Raw genomic sequence first — 12,966 nt, 5'->3', positions numbered from 1 at the left:
CCAGTACCATTCTCAAAATAAAAATCACTTTATCCAGCCTCCATGTGGCTTGCTCCAAGAAATTCTTGTCTCAGTTCTCAGTTCTCATTTCTTTTCTTATTTCTTCTCAATTCTCAGTTCAGTCCTCAGTCCAGCAGTAGCAGTCTAGCATCCAGATGCTCACTGAGAGAAATTCTGTCTCTCTGTCTCTGTCTCCCTGTCTCTCTCTGTCTCTCCTCTGTCTCTGTCTCTGTCTTCCTCTGTCTCTGTCTCTCTCTCCTGCAGCAGCTGCTCATCCTCCATGATGCTTACCCCAAGAAATTCTGACTCTCCCAGCTGGGGCTTTTCCTTGCATATGATATTAGCTCCTTCCTGTTCAGCCCCTTCCTGTTACATCATACCTTCTGTTTCTTTACAGAGGCTTAATTTGAAACTAAGTGCTAAGTACCTGTTAGCTTGGCAATACAAAGGAATCTTCACATTTCATTACTATTAGAGTATCCCAAAGAGATCTTAAAAATGGAAAAAGGATCCACATGTACAAAAATATTTACAGCAACTCTTTTTGGAATAGAGGGGATGCTCATCAATTGGGAAATGGCTGAACAGGTTGTGGTATATGAATGTAATGGAATAACATTGTACTATAAGAAATGATGAGCAAGCAGACTTAAGAAAAACCTGGAAAGTCTTATATGAACTGATGCTGAGTGAAGTGAGCAGAACCAGAAGAACATTATACATAATAACAGCCACAGTATGCAAGAAGTATTTGATAAATGTAGCCCTTCTCAGAAATGCAAGGACCTAAAACATTTCCAAAGGACTCATGATGGAAAATGCCATTCACATCCCGAGAAAGAACTATGGAGTCAGAATGCAGAGTGAAGTAGATTATTTTCTCTTATGTTTTGTTTTTTTCTTTCCCATGGTTTCTTCCATTCATTAATGTGAAAATGTGTTTAATAGGAATTTATATGTAGAGCCCATATCAGATTGCATGGCTCCTTGGGGAGGAAGGGGAGAGAATTTAAAACTTATGGAAGTGAATGTTGAAAACTGAAAACAAATTAATAAATTGAAAGGAAAAGAAAGAAAGATTGCACTGATAGTTGGAGCACTCTGGCCAAAGAAATCACATATCCTTGAAACTCAATGTCGTGAACAAGGTAAAATAGCCTACTTAAAATATCTTCCTCAATTCACAGCATACCTTCTCTGTGTACCCCCTATACTTCCCTGACCAACTACAAGGGGTTTGCTTATATTTAGTATTTGTACCAACCTTCCCTAGCAGGGAATATTCAGCTATTTTTCTTGCTTCTACATTTAACCATTTAATTCTGTCCCATATGTTTGTTTGTGTGTGTATACACACATATATGTATATAATATGTATGTATATATACATACATACATGTTATATATGTGTTTATATACATACATACACACACATGTATATGTATATATATATATACCTTCTTAGGGAAAGTTAGGTAGTAAGGTGTATAGAGCACTGGGCCTGGAATTAAGAAGAGTTACGTTTAAATTCAACTTCAGATACTTATTAGCTTTGTGACCATGGGCAAGTCACTTAACCTGTTTGCCTCAGTCTACTTCTCTGTGAAAGGGAGGTGGGGAGGCTAAGTGGCACAGTGAATACAGCACTGGCCCTGGAATCAGGAGGACCTTAGTTCAAATCCGGCTTCAGACAGTTTACACAAAACTAGCCGTGTGACCTTGGGCAAGTCACTTAACCCCATTTGCCCTACCTTTCCCTCTTACCACTACCCCCCCCCAAAAAAAAAGCAAAGAGAGATAGAGAGAGAGAGAAATAGGACATATTTCCAGGGTTGTCTTAAGGCTCTATTAGATAATAATTGTAAAGTACTTAGCATAGTTCCTGGCAAGTAGTAAATGCTGTATAAATATTAACTATTATATTTCTATTGTCTTTTACCAGTTTCTCTTTCCCGTCCTTCTAACCGTATCACAAAATCATAAAAGAGAGAATATAGCATGGGACTTAGCTCAGGAAAAGATTTAGTAATAAACTTAGAACTTTAGAACATAGAGAAATATTATTTAATATTAATGTCCTAGAAGAGGGATTCTTAACCTTTTGTGTAAGTGTGTGTGTGTGTGTGTGAGACAGACAGAGAGAGAGAGAGAGAGAGAGAGAGAGAGAGAGAGGGGGAGAGAGAGAGAGAGAGAGAGAGAGAGAGAGAGGGAGGGGGAGAGAGAGAGAAAGAGAGAGGGGGGAGAAAGATCTAAGTTTATTTATAGACGGGGGAGAGGGAGGGAGAGAGAAAGAGAGAGAGAGAGAGAGAGAGAGAGAGAGAGAGAGAGAGAGAGATTGAGATGGTCCCTTTTGACAGTCTGGTGAAACCTCAGAGATTCCTCAGAGCAATGCTTTTAATTTCATAAAATAAAATGCATGGTATTACAAAGAAAGCCAATTGTATCAAAATAAGTATGTAATTTTCCAAGTACATGGACATCTAGAAATCTATTCCCAGATTAAGATTCCTATATTAGTGTATAAGACTAGAATTGAACCCCAGAATTCTCAAGGTAACTACCAAGTGACTATGATAGATTAAAGCAACAACCTAATGATGAGCTCTAGGAAACATACTTACAATACCTTCCGTAAAATGAATATGAACCTTAAACTCCCGATTTCAGCCCTAAATCCTCTAAAGTGAGGTACTCACCTTGTGACCCCTTTACTACACCTTTCCTCTTTTTTGAAGGGGTAGGGTGCAGGGAGAGGAATGTGGGCCATCCCTCTAAATTAAACCGCTTTATATATTTGGTTTTATTGGAGAAGAGTGAGGCATGATTTGACCTAAAGTATTTGAATCAGAGACACTTTCAGCTATATATTCTTGGTGGCTAAGGAAGATCATCTTAAATAAAGTTACTATTTTCCCCACTACCCCATCCCTAATGTAGTTGATTTCAGGTAAAAAGAAGAAAAAATATTCTGAACATAATCAAGAAAAGTAAGTTTGATTTCACTTCCTTTTTGTTATTTTGCTATCATTCTTTACCAAAAATATGAAGACAGGCCAGGATAGCTCTTTAAAGAGGCCAAGGAGGAACAGTGTCAGGGAAAGCAGCAAGTGGTATTATTTACTGTTGACTGACCTTTCCATAATTGTGTATGCTTTACAAACAAACCACAGGGAAAGGGGGCGGGGAGGCCCTTTCCCTGCATTCTTACAAAATGAGCTCCTTTTTAAAGTGAAACAGCATTATTGATCAAAGCATAGGGTGACTCCATATGTAAAGAAGAAACAGCTGGCAGTCACCTCTGTGTCACTCACACACACTTGGGCAGACACCCACACTTATTAAAAACAGGTCAGATCGGATTCCAGGTTCACCCTGCAAAATTAATGACAACCTTGCAATAAAGTAACAGCATGAATTTGAGCCTTGTAATACAACGTGATTACGAGCGTTTTTTATTAGCTGGGCTTGAGCAGCAGGCGAGGCCGGCTGGTATTTGACACACAAACAGGGATGTTACCAGGTGCTCTGCTCTAAAGTGTCACATCAAAGTCGCAGCCCTGCTGGCTTGGTTTACACCTGAGCCAATTAGCCTAGGAGATCAGAAGAGGCCTGAAAAAGAATCCGAGGCCTTGTTTTTGTGCTGGAGAGAGTCACTTGATCCCAGGTAAGATGATACATGGAGAACAATAGTAGATAAAGCATGGCAGAGGAGGAAAAGGGTGAGAGGAGGAGGGGGAATGAATGGTAAGAGGCTGAAGATAAGGAACCTAGGCATCAAAAAAAAAAAAAAAACCCAATGTGAAAAGCCAAAGCTCTCTATGCCTGGCCCTCTCTCAGTGTGTTTGTCAGTCTTTTGTTGGCAACAAAGCGGCTAATTGAAATGAAACAATCTCCAGTCTGTTTGTTGGCACATCAAATATGCTGTAAGATATGCTGATTCTTGCTCCTCCTGAATTATTGAACATCATGCCTTCCAGAAATAAGACAGGCACAAAAAAAGAGTGATGGAAAAAGGAGGAAAAAAAAGTCTCAAAAGCTACACTGTGGGTTTTTTTTTTTTTTTAATTTTAAAGGACCCTGTTTTCAGGACTTTGTTTGAATTGACTTTTTTATGGAGGGAAGAATATAAATCCTTTGCATATTCTCAAATACCAACTTATAGCTCTAAAAAAAAATAGTCAAATATTCAAACCACATTCTGATGGACAAATTTGCAGTCATGTTTGTGTTTAAATTATGTTACAGACTGTGCTATGATCACCTTCAGAACAGTATTTTGTACATTGCAGGTGAACGATGAATGCTTGTTGAATGAATGTATATGTAAATCGTACTTGTATTTTAAAATGAAATAATTATAAATCTAAAGGAGAACTTAACAGTTTATATCTGGTCCATCCCCTTACCTTTTGGCAAGGAAAAATCTGATCTATTCTAGGCATGTGAATGTTCTTGTCTTGAAAGATAATTAATTAAAAAAAGATAATGTATATAAAAGAGAAATAGGTATATGTGTATGTTTGTACATTTTCTATAATCTGAAGAAAGAACAATAAGCAAATTTATGAATTAGAGTTCTTGTCAAAGTTAATCATAACCATTTGAGTTAAGTTCAACATAATCTTGCTTAAATCCACTGATAAACAAAGGTATGTTTTATTTTCAATGCATATTAAAATTGTTTTTCTACACTTTCCATAGGGATCAAGTCTCGGTCAATTTTTTCATTGATGACTGTTATCAAAGTGCTACAAAATGATTATTCTGAACAACAGAATATTTTGGCATGTTATGTGCTGAAGACTCCTGGAACAGCCTATGCTGAGGCTTTAGCCAAAATACAGTTTCTTCTCTTCTTCCTTTCCCCTCCCATAAAACTGAAGTGGGCTGGATTTGAGTCTGGAGGTTGATGTTATGACCATTGCATACTGCAGCCCATAAAATGAGTTCTTTCCCCATGGGCTACTATAGCTATTCTATTCAGACTACATTCTCTCCATGTTAAAGGATCTGAGGAATAGAAAACATGGAACAGTGGTTAATCAGCTAATTTAAATTTCAAAGGGCAAAGATGACTGATGATAACTTATTTTGATGCCTATAACCCAAGCGGATAGTAAGGTATGACAATATCAGTTTGCAGCTATTGGCACTGCACTATTCTCTGGCCAGACCACAGTTGGAATACTGTATTTAGTTCTGAACAACAGGTTTTAGGACTCATGTAGGAAGTTGTATAATCTCAAAAAAAAAAAAAAGGTGACAAAGAGGGTAAGGAAATTTAAAACAGGGTTGTCTACAGATGACTTGAAAGATGTAGAGACCTAGGAGGCTCATAACAACTGTCTTCAAATGTTTAGAAAAGGGATTAGGATTATTCTACTTGTTCCCAAAGGGCAGATCTAATACCAATGGACAGAAGTAACCCAGAGGCAGATTTCTTGTTCAATGGAAGGAAAAATTCCTTAACAATTAGTGTTGTGCAAAAGTGGAATGGGCTCCTTGATAGGTATACATCCTAGTGTATATGAGGACAATCTTTTAGAAAAGATATTTACTCCAATGGAAGGGCAAGAACAATAGTTGCAAAGCATTTCTCCAAACACCTTGTGGGGCCCAGTCTCCCATAAAGATATTCACAGTCCCTGGATGAGAAGAACAATGACTGTGTATATGAAGCAGAGTGATAGTGAGGCATACATTTGGGGAATATCTAGTCAAGGCAACTCAGAACTCTAGAACAGGATGGTGGTGATATCTTGTCCTTCTCAGAAGAGTTAAGTCGTCAAAATGTATTCAGGATGGGGCCTTGGTATTGATTGTGAATGAATTGCTCAGTTACTAGTATTAAACTATACTCAGGGGTGGGGATCCTGAGGCCTCAAGGCCACAAGTGGCTTTCTAGGTCATTGGGTATGGCGTTTTAACCTAGTCCAAGTTTTACAGAACAAATTCTTTCATTAAGGGGATTTATTCTGTGAAGTTTGTATTCTGTCAAAGGGCCATACTTGAGGACCTAGAGGGCCACTTCTGGTCTCAAGGCCAGTTTCCCCACCTCTGGTCTAGCTCTTCAAAGGGCACTTCATCCCCAATGGATAGGGGGTCCACCTGCAATTGAATCTTTTAGAGCACTCATTCTTAACTAGGCTCCCTTGCCTAGTCACTTAGCCAGAGGTCTGCTACTGTCAGACTGTGCAGGCAGGAACCTGCATCACTGAACTCTTCATATAGCAGGTTATCCCAATAGTCATATTGATCTCCCCTGGGCTAACATTCAATGGTAAGCTGCAGTCTCCACCACCTCTAGCCTCTGGCTTGGCCGGATGTTACTGTGCTCCTTTAATCTCTGGAGTATCCTAGTATTTTCCTCCCAGCTCATCTGCCAGTATCATATTTTGGCAATGACAGTCACCCTTAGCCTAGGATTAGTTAAAGACATTTCTACTTCAGGGAATCAATTATGAGATTTGTAACTCTTAAGAAGGAGATAGGAGAGGTCTAGCCTCTTTTGTTAACATTTCTTCCTGGTTCAGAGTGGAGTTCCCTTGATGACAGACCCATTCTTTATATATGAAATTCCTTCTCCTGCTAACCTACACTCCTTAATTATTTCAATACTCTGACCACAGCAGAACCAGGGCACAAAGAAATAACTTAAATTTTTGTAATTCAGGGTTAGGTTTGGTTCTGAGTGATTGAGGAATATAAAATATGCTAAATACATTGTCTTCTACCCCCATAAGGCATATGCCACAATTGAACTTAATTAGCAAACCTATAGCTATTGCTTTTAATGTCAGTTTATCCACAGTCAAGAAGTATTTATTAAATGCCTACTATGTACCAGTCACTGTATTAGGTTTTGAGTACATGGTGCACGGCTTTCCACTCCTTTGATGTTGATGACTTGTTTATGACTTGTTTTATTGTCTACATCTTTGTTTGTGGTCCACCAACTGATTACTCAACTTGATTAGAAACTTGACTCTAACTCTTATTCAGCTTAGATTGATTACCCCCACACTACTCTTCATATCATCTGTTCCAAACATTTCCCCCCAAATTAATTTCCTCACCCCAGCCTCTCTCTAAGTAGATGTTTTTTTCTCTTCCTTGGGAAGATTAAAGCCATTTAATGTGATCTTCTTCATTTACTTCTATTCATGGTGGAGCAGTAAATAGAATGTCAGGCCTGAAATTAGGAAGATTTATCGTCCTGAGCTCAAATCTAGACTCAGACCCTTACTAGCTGTGTGACCCTGGGCAAATCACTTAACCCTGTTGACCCCAGATCCTCATCTATAAATAATATAGAGAAGGAAATGACAAACCCCTCCTGTATCTTTGCCAAGAAAACCCCAAATGGCATCACGAAGAGTTAGACACATCTGAAACATGTGAACAGCAAAGATTTCTTTGAAACTCTTTATAAATTTACTGAATCTCTTTCTCCTTCTGTCTCAGAGGACAAGGTAGATCTTGTCCCCAGTAATAATATAACTGGGCTTTTAATCCCATCCCTCTAGTATCCTGTCAATCATTATCTCTCATATAAACTCTCCATCTCTATATTTTTTTTTCTCCTAAATACCTCCTAGAAATATATTTAGATATGGCTTACCCTAAAAGTAAATCCTTGATCCTACCACACCCCCAAATTCTCATCTTAGTTTTTCTCCTTCACTGCCAAAATTTGTTTAAAAAATTTTTAAAACAATAAAAATAGCCATTAGTGTATACTCGTCTCCAGTTTACATCTCCACCTTTAACCTCTTGCAACCTGATTTCTACTATGCTATGATCTCCACGTAGAAAATCAAGTGGTTGTTTCAATCTTTACCTGCATTTACTTTTCTGTGGCATAATATTTTCACCACACCTGCTTCTCTACATTCCCCCATCTCTTCACTTTTGTGAAATTTCTCTATTATGGTCCTTTTCCTACATCTTTGAACAGCAGTCTTTGGTCTTCTGCTGGTTTCTCTTTATTCCTCCCCCTTCCCCAAATGTGGGAGTACCCTAAATTTTGTCCTTGGGCTTCTCTTTTTATGTCCTTTCCATTAGTGATGACATCTGTTTTTAAATGCTTGAATCATCACCTGTATCTAGATGATTCCAAATTTTATAGTTTTACCTGAAATTGCTTCCAAGTTCTGGTGTCTATTTTTAATTTCCTCCTGGCTATTTCTACCTGCATGTTCCACAAGTAACTAAAAATCAACATTTCCAGAACCCATCATCTTCCCTGGATAAGCCTGATCTTCTTAAACTTACATTTCTAGTGATTCATTTATTCAAAGATACAATGAACACCTACTATGTGCAGAGTATTGTGTTAGGCACTAGGAAATAAATTTTAAATTTAGATAAACAAGAGAAAAGAATCTAAGAATTGGAAATTGAAGGGATGTCCATCAATTGGGGAATGGTTAAACAAGCTGTAATATATGAGAGGGAATATTTTTGTGCTATAAGAAATGACAAGCAGGATCATTTCAGAAAAACCTGGAAATACTTACATGAACTGATGCAAACTGAAGTGAGCAGAACCAGAAGAACATTGTATACAGTAACAGCAACATTGTGAGACCAACTATGATAGGCTTCAGCAATAAAATGATCAAGATGATTCCAAAAAAATCATGATGAAGCATACTATCTTCCTCCATAGAAAGAACTGAAACTGTTTGAAAATAGAGTGAAGTATGCTATTTTTCACTTCCTTTTTTTCATTCTTTTTCTTCCAACTTTTTTTGTACAAAATTACTAATATGGAAATGTTTTCTATAACTGAGTATGTGTAACCTATATCTAATTGCTTACCATCTTGGAGATGGGTGATGGGAGGGAGGGAGGGAGAAATAGCATTCAGAACTAAAAACTTTTAAAAATGCTTTAAAAATTGTTTTACCAATTAATTGAGGAAAAATAAAATATTAATTTTTTAAATTAGGTAAGCCATGTTCTCTGACCTTTTGGGTGACATATTTTATCTATCATATTCTAACTTATTTTTGTGTATGCCTCTTATATTAAACTTTCCCTTAGGGCAGGAATAATGCCAATTTTATATTTGTAATTTAAGTGACTACAAAAGCATAATTTGCATAGTAGGTGCTCAATGAATAATTGTTGAACTGAAATTATTTTGAAATATTCCTTATTGATATCTTTTGTTTTCACTTAGATTTCTGTCTGTATCTTCTTCTTTCTCCTCCTACTCTTCCTCTTCAATAAGCATCCTTTATAACAGAGAATTTTGTAGAGATTTAGAGTTTTCTTTCACATGGCCATTGAGAATTTGTTATTCTTCTTTTGAGAAAGATTTGCTCCTATCCTTTGACTTTTTTCTATTGGGATCTAATTTATGTTGACCTTATGATTTCAATTAGTTATGTTAAATATAAAACCACTAGCAGAAGATCCATTTTTATTGGGGTTTTATCAATTTTTGTCTTATGGATTCCTATAAGCAATCTTAGATAACTTAGATAATCAGAGATATTTAATATAAAATATTTTCACAGTTGACTTTTTCATATACTAAAGATTAATTTTGTTTGTGCAAAAGTTTTACAAGTTATTTTAATTAGAATTATCTATTTTGACTTTTGTAAATACCCTTATTTCTTGTCAAGTTAAGAATTCATCTCTCCTTCCATAGCTAAAAAAATTATTCTATCAGCTATCCTTATAATTAATTTTAAGAATATGATATTGTTATTCATGTCACACATACATTTTGAATTTATTATGGAATGTGGTGGGATGCTGATCAGTGCAATTTCTACCAGAAGACATTCCAGTTTTTTGAGAAGTTCTTTAAAAATTGGGATTTATTTCTAGATAATTTATTTTTTCACTCTTATTGAACACTATGTTATTAAGTTGTCAGTCTGATTCTTCTTTGTTTAGTATGTCCTATTATTCAACTTTTCTTTTTGTTTTTATAAAACCAGTATCCAAAAGTTTTTTGTGCTTGCTACTTTATAAAATAATTTGTAATCTGCAAGTACTATTCTCCCTACCTTCTTATCTTTATTTCTCATTTCTATTAGCTGTCCATATAAATTTACATATCAAGCAACTAATCACCTAACTAATCAAATAACTAATAGACTACTTTAATTTTAAAGAATCTTTTTTGTAGTTTGTTTGGCATAGCATTAAATATATAAATTATTTTTATAGCATTATTATTTTACCATATTGCTTCCATGAGCACCGACTACTCCTACAGTTATTGGTGTTGTTTTTTTTTAATTAAAAATATGTTATGATAGAATGACACCAAAAATTTGTAATTAGAATAGTACTTGCCATTCTCAAATTGCATCCTAGATATTGCTGTTATCAGAGTGCAACATGTTGTTTTGGTTGTTTTTATTTGGTAACTTACTATTTTGCTGAAACTATCATTTCAATTAGCTTCAATTAGTTAATTCCTTAGGAATTTCAAAAATCATGATGCTCTCTTCAAATTGGGATGGTTTGTTGCCTCTCTGATTATGCCTTAAATGTCTTTCTCTTGTCTTTTTGCTATTACTAGTATTTCTGGAAGCATGTAAAATAATGTCGGAGGTAGAAAAAGCATACTTCCCTTACTTTTGAATATTTTCGCAACATTGCTAATGTATTCTGTTAAATTGAAATTAAATAATATTTAGAAAAAGTCTTATTTAAAAAAAGAAAAGAAAATACAGTGATTCCAACACAAATCATTAAAAATTAAATAATAAACACCATAACCTGGATGTAACGTTAGATATTTGAGCCCTATCTGTTAGGATAAAATAATGTCAGAATTTGAAGGGATCTCAAATCTATAAGATTTTAAGTTAGAGAAACTGTGGATCTGCATTGATAAATAAAGCTTCCTCATTTTAATGTTATCTGACCTAATAAATTTTTAAAAGTTTAAGAAATGAGCCAACCATTGGCAAAAAATAATGTAGTGGGTAAAGTTTGTCTGTAGGACTCCTTCAATGTGCTCTGTTCCTATGTCATTCTTTTCCTTCAGTGAGAAACCTTTTACTTTTTCCTTATTAAAACTCACCTGTTCTTCTTAACAACTGCCTTTCTATTTTTTCCCATGAAAAACTGATAAATAACAATGGATTTATCTGACAAAAAAATTTTTTTTCCCAGTTAAGACAGAACTTACATAGATTCTACCATAATTAGTTAAAAATGAATTCATCAATTACATGATTTGAAACTCTAACACAAAACTAACTACAAGATAAAATATCCATAATAGGGCTGTCATTGTGGTAAGAGGGTAGAATGGATATTTTTGTTAAGATATGCCTTTTGCACCTCTTAAACCAAACAGAAAGGCCTATTCCTCCTCTCCCCACTCATACTGTTATGCATGATATGAAGTTTATCCCGATGTCCAAGATCATCACATTTGTTGGACCTTGATGACAGTGTGACCAATGTAAAGATAAAGTCATTTTTCTTTTTTTTTTTAAAACAATACCTGTGATTTCAATCACTTAGGGAACTTCCAACTATTCTGCAGTATATAGTTTTAGAGATTTTCTTGTAGAATTAAGAGCTTAAATGACTTGGTCAGGGTAACAAGTATATGTCAGACAAATGTTTTTTAAACCCAAGTCTTCTCAACTGCAAGTCTCTACTATGCTATGCAGCCTCCAAATCCTCAATCTGAGACTCCACATCCCACCTTTGTGCTTCTGCACTGGTATCTACTCCTTCCTTATATGTACTTTATAAACTTTCTCTTCCTTTAAGATACAGCTGATGTACCTATTACCTTTTAGGTAAAGACTTTTTTAATACTCTCAACTAAAAGCCTCCTAAACTATTTTGTATCTAACTCTTTTCTGTTTATATTCACTAACTTTATTTATGCTATTAATATAATTATATTTATATGTATAATAAACATACATTATACATATCTATGTACTTGTCTCTCCCACTAGAATTTAAATTTTTGTAAGCAGTGATTGGTTCATTTTTTGTTCTCATAGTCATAGAACCTGGCACAGTTTCAGATATGTACTAGACACTTAATTATTATTGTATTGATTGATTGCCTTTCTAAGTACTCTAACACTATATGGTAGGTGCTGTCATTAACCCCATTTTACAGATGAAAAAAACTGAGCCCAAAATAGGCTAACTGGATCAAACTTTCAGTAAGTGTTGAAGGTAAGATTGAAAGTCAGTTCTTCCTGACTTCATCTAGGCACTCCTATCTACTGCACAGTCTAGCTGTCTTTACAAACTTTACATTGTGTAGATCAATGCACATATGGGATGTATGTGAATGTTCTCTCTGTCTCTTTTTCTCTCTGTCTCTCTCTCTCTCTGTCTCTCTCTCTCTGTCTCTCTCTCTCTCTCTCTCTCTCTCTGTCTCTCTCTCTCTCTGTGTTTCTGTCTCTGATATTTTGTCTGTCTATATTTTTGCCTCTGTCTCTATCTTCTCTAAATTGGAAACATTTGGCAAGTAGAAGAAATGCTTAGTATGTAATGCTTCCCAGGTTATCAGTTTAACAATATAGCCAAATGGAAAAGGTGAAGGGAAAGAAAAGCTTTAAGGTTGATGAGAGGTTACAAATCTTCCAACAAATCAATTAATGCTCCTCTATTACTTTTAATGCTTTTAAATTAGATTAACAGACCACTGATCCCCCTTTAATAAAACTCTAGATCTCCCCCTGTGGTATGAAACTGGATTCCAATATCAAAGAAACAAGTCTGACAAAGAGAGGATAAGACTTACTAGTAGGGTCTGATTCCCTGCTATTAGGATAATTGCCCAGGCTGTGAAGATATTAAATTATGTGAAATGTGCTGAAATCATTTTTGGCTGTCTATATACTAAAAAAAAAAAAAGCTCACTGGCAGAAACCTTCTTCTCCTTTATTTGATATTTAAAATTTCATTTCCAGAACCATATGAGAATTTGGACTTCAATTTCAAGAAAAATAT

General features: G+C 35.5%; 1 long non-coding RNA gene across 1 annotated transcript; it reads left to right on the top strand.

Annotated features, from left to right (window-relative positions):
• Positions 1 to 3,320: 3,320 nt before the first annotated feature.
• LOC138153868 (uncharacterized) lies at positions 3,321 to 4,892 on the top strand. Its single transcript, XR_011166488.1, has 2 exons — positions 3,321 to 3,664; positions 4,702 to 4,892. It is a non-coding gene; the product is annotated as an uncharacterized lncRNA (long non-coding RNA).
• The last annotated feature ends 8,074 nt before the right edge of the window (positions 4,893 to 12,966 follow it).

Source organism: Petaurus breviceps, unplaced genomic scaffold (genome assembly GCF_028583685.1).
Source record: "Petaurus breviceps papuanus isolate PSGF00001 unplaced genomic scaffold, PetGlider_PUasm1.0 151, whole genome shotgun sequence".
Lineage (NCBI taxonomy): Eukaryota > Metazoa > Chordata > Mammalia > Diprotodontia > Petauridae > Petaurus > Petaurus breviceps.
This window is presented reverse-complemented; position numbering and strand designations above follow the sequence as displayed.